Below are 5,001 nucleotides of genomic sequence, written 5' to 3' on the forward strand. Positions count from 1 at the left end.
GCATATGCCATATTTTAATTTCCACCACCAAACCCTAATTTTTAAATGTTTCATATAATGAAATTCCAGATAAGACCCTATGCTTATGTCACGTATTAAAAATATTCTACGTCAAACTGACATGTCATGAGAAAGTTAATCCGTTAATCCAATTTAATGGTAAAGAGTCAATTACTTTAATTTTTTATTTTTAAAGACCCAATTTGAAAAAAAATAGAAAAGGAACTTATTTGAAAAAATTTCAACCAAAATAGAGACTGCAGTGGCTTAACTTAAATATAATCATAACACTGAATAAATAAATATATATATTTTATTTTTTTTCAGCTAGTCTATGAAGTTCCGAAACGACATGGAGGAATGCTCTCGCAATTCTGACGCATTAAAGACAAGGACACATATAGTCTAGGCTTGCATAACACAATGTCACACACACTTCTTTATGTCAAACAAGACCCTATTGTCGAACGCGTCAGAGAAGATAAGGCCTAGTTGTTAAAATCGCCAGAGCTGACATAACGCAGAGGAAAGAAAGAAAGAAGAGAACGAAAGTAAAGTAACACGAGAATGAAAAAGTTTATTATTTAATAATTAATAATCTAATTATATTAGTAATTTAATATTTTTATGAAATTTAGATTTTTTTCAATTTAAATTTATATTTAAATATGATTTATTATATTATTATATACTTATTATTATATTGTATTTTTCTCTTTGAGAGTACTTTTATACTTTTATTTTATTTTTAAATTATGGAACATGAAATTACAACTTTAATAACTTGAATTTATTTCTTTAAATAATAAATTAAAGTTTTATTAGGTATAAAAATTATAAAAAAATAAACTAAACTTTTGCTTAAAAAAAATATTAAATATTAAACTAATTTTAAAAAATATAACATAATATTAAATAGTTTAAGAATTTAATATCACTTTTAAAATATATAATATATTAATTGTAATTAATTTCTGTGACGTGTTTTATTTTTTATATTTAAATAAATTAGTTTCTATTAGTTTAATTTATTTGAATTTTATATTTTATTTTTATTTTTAAGTAAATTTTTTATATTTAATTTATTTTTATTATAAGAAATTGAGGTTCACATAGGAATTATGAATGGTTATGAGATTTGAAATTGAACGAAGATTTGAGATTGAGCCAGGATTGGAAATGGTTGGGATTTAGGATTAACACAGAAATGAAATAGGGTTTAGTGCAATTCATTTTGGGTACAAAAAAGGAAGATATAGAGTTTACTGCATATGTACTTTAAGGAAATAGATTACTAACTTGAATTGCTCTCTTAACAAAAATCATATAGTGTAAACTAATTTGGCCTAATTTAGTCCCCAAATTTTAGAAATGTGTGAATTTAGTCCTTTTAACTAAATTTTGTTAGGTTTATTTGATGTTTCAAGTGCGTTTCATAATAGTATTTGAGTTGTTTACACCGTTTGACACATTTTTTGCTTTAATGTTCACTGAGAAATGCGTTTAAAACATAAAATAAAGTTAACAAAACTTGGTTAAAAAGACTAAATTCACACATTTCTAAAGTTTAGGGACTAAATTAGTCCAAAGTTTTGAAGAGGGATTAATTCCAATTTTCGCTGAAAGCTAAGGGATTAAAAACATATTTAACCCTATATTTAAAAAAGTTAAATTTTTAAATCAAAACGCAACGTTTTTAACAATAACAGATTAAAACAACGTTTTAAATCAAAACGCAACGTTAAAGCCAATTTGGGATAATTGGGAGAAGCATTGGTATTTGAAGGAATCCCTAAATTTGAAGAAATCCCCAAATTGGCTGACGAGAGCGAGGTTCATCTTCGAGCTTGTTGAGCTTGTTATTTGAGGGTGTTTTGGTTCGACGCAGGTGGGTGGGTGGTGAACGTAGTTGTTCGAAGACGATGTCGAAGGAGCATTCTTGTTGTTCGTCGACATGCAATGTGTGGCGGAAGGAGAACCGTAATGTGTGTTCACTGATTTGCCATTGTGGACTGAGATGTGCGATGAGAACTGCTAAAACTTTGAAGAATCGTGGCAAGCAATTTTGGGGATGCTCAAAGTATAAGGTATGATTTATTTCACGTTTGTATTATGTGGAAGTATTTCTGAGAAGAGATTGTTGTTTATACAGAGTGGTGCTGAAGAGGGTGGTTGCAACTACTTCAAATGGTGCAATGATGTTGCGGAAGAGGAAAGGGGCACATGCTTGAAGTGTGAAGGAAACAAAGAAATTTTGGTGCACAATGAAGAAATGGATAGTAATAGGAAAATTTTAGTTAAGTTTGAGAAATCTTTGTTGATTGTTGAAAAGTGGATGAAGGTCTTGATATTTTTGGTTTGTCTTTTATGTGTAATAAACACAATTTGCATGTCAATGTTGATGACAATAAGCTAATGTCTTGTAACTGTGTTGTACCTTTCTTCCATTTCAATGAAATTCAGACTTGTTATTAGTGAAAAATTCAATTGTTGTTATGGAATGTGATGAGTAAAGAATGTTATTATGTTGAAGTTGTTATGTTTTTATGAGTCTATATATTCCTATCATATGAGTTTATATATTGCTATCATACACCTGCGTCATGCATATCTGAGGTGGTTCAATTAATGTAGCTGTGTTGCATTGCTCAAGGTCACTTTTTAAAAAAATCTGCATTGCTCAGGATCACTTTTTAAAAAAATCAGCATTGCTCAAGGTCACTTTTTAAAGAAATCTGCATCACCTAAAAATAAGGCATATATTGTTTTGATGCCCAAATATGTAGATAAACAAATATACGTGATGCACAACAAAAATATATGGACTGAGGTGTACAACAAATATAAAACATCAAAATATATACTCATTTCATTGATAACCAGAGGTGAAGAAACCAATATAAAACATCAAAATACAGACTGATAAAAGCATAATGACATTGTTTGAAGATTACCAAACTGCTGTCGAATACAAAAAGAGACAAAAATACCCGACAGGTATTACAATTGTTCAAATGACAGGCATTACAAAAAGATATAAAAGGAAACATTAAATTTGTTCACTTATCCCCTTGAACTACACCTTCATCCTGATTTGATGATGGCATGATTGGTTGAGTTGATGGGTTACTTTGTTGTGTTTGTTGAGAGTTCAAATTAGTTGTCTATTTTGCTTTGGTACAAGAAGTCCTGTTGTGGCCGAGTTCCTTACAAATGTCACATCTTTTCTTTAAACCACCCTTCCTCATTCTTTTGTCATCCTTGACCAACTCTCATTGCTCCAACCTTCGCTTCTTCTTTGGTCTCCCATGCAATGTTCTTTTTGGTGGAGGGAGGACATCAGCATATGTGGTAATCTCCCACATATTGTTACCATTTATTGGATAGACAATTGAAGAGTATGTTTCTTCATATGTTGACTTCCTAAAGCAACATGGAATGAATTCCTCTGCATCAAGATTTAGGAATTTCATAGCAGCCAAGGAGTGGCAACATGGTATACCAATGATATCCCACTTCCTGCATATACACAAATTTTCATCTAAATTTACTACAAACTTGTCACCAGCTTGGGACACATGGCGAACTTCAAAAATCTTGTTGGCTGACCAGCTATAAAGTCAAAACAATAAACACATTTTAATCATAAACCACTTACACATTTTAAAAGAAATCATAAAACAACAACAGCATTCTTACCACGGTATCCAATATTTAGTTAACTAAGACTCCTTCTTTAGTCTAGTCTACCACTTCACATTGTCTTTCATTATCCTGTTCACATTCACCCCCACCAACCTCTGTTTGAATTTCTTCTTCAACAACATCATCAGCCTTCTTTCTTCTGAAACAACAACAGTTTCAGCCATTCCATCACATTGACCTCTCTCACCTTCATTGCCAGCCACCTCACATTGTCTTTCACTATCCTGTTCACATTCACCCCCACCAACCTCTGTTTGAATTTCTCCTTCAACAACATCATCAGCCTCAACTCTTTCTTCTAAAACAACAACACTTTCAGTCATAACCCCACCTTGCTCTTCACATTGACCCTCAACCATACCCCCACCTTGCTCTTCACATTCACCCTCAACCATACCTACAGGTTAAACTTCTACTTCATTTGTATTCTGAGGAACATATTCTAACATATGTATCACCTCAGGTTCAGAGACATTGTGAACAACAAATAGATGAACCTCACCATTAAGCCTGGTTAAGGTAATCATGTTCATGGCTCCTATGTCATCCAACAAAGGCTCCAACATATTTTCCAACACAGAACCACCACCTACGCAGTACAACAACTCCTTAAACCCATCATAACCTAGCCCTTTTACTACACTGACTATAAGGAAAACGCTCCACATGTCTGGATCAAACGAAAAACTTGTACTCTCCCCCTCATACTTAAGTTTCCCTTCATTTATAAACTTTCCACCGTGGTGGAAAACAACTTCAAAATTTTCTTCCATGACGTACAACAAAAAAATTATATTTTAACCTATAAAGTAATAAGAAAATGACCACAACAAAAAGTATTAACAATATATACAAACCACAACCCACTGAAAAAGACAATCAGACAACACTTTAATAATGGGGGACCACATTGCAATCAAAAACGAAACATTATACATCATGCAACAGTGTGGGAAAACCATAAAAGGACAAAATCATCAAAAAATTCAATCAAAAGCGCATTTACTGACCTGAACACGTGATTCACTTCGAACACTTTTGCCACTACCTTCCACGTGCTTCACCGCCAAAAGCTTCCCGATTCCACCGAAATAGCACTGATAGATCACTCAGAAATCTTTAAATGAAACCTATTAAGTCACCAACTATACGAAATAGCACCGATATACCCTACTATCCCCCAAATTCCAACCACAAAAGCCAACCCTCGACAAAACCCTATTCTCCCAATTATCCCAAATTCCACAATGAAATTAAATAAAACTAACGTTGCGTTAATATCTTATTGTAAAATAA

The sequence above is a fragment of the Vigna umbellata genome, chromosome 4 (genome assembly GCF_029865625.1).
Source record: "Vigna umbellata cultivar VRB3 chromosome 4, Vumbellata_1.0, whole genome shotgun sequence".
Lineage (NCBI taxonomy): Eukaryota > Viridiplantae > Streptophyta > Magnoliopsida > Fabales > Fabaceae > Vigna > Vigna umbellata.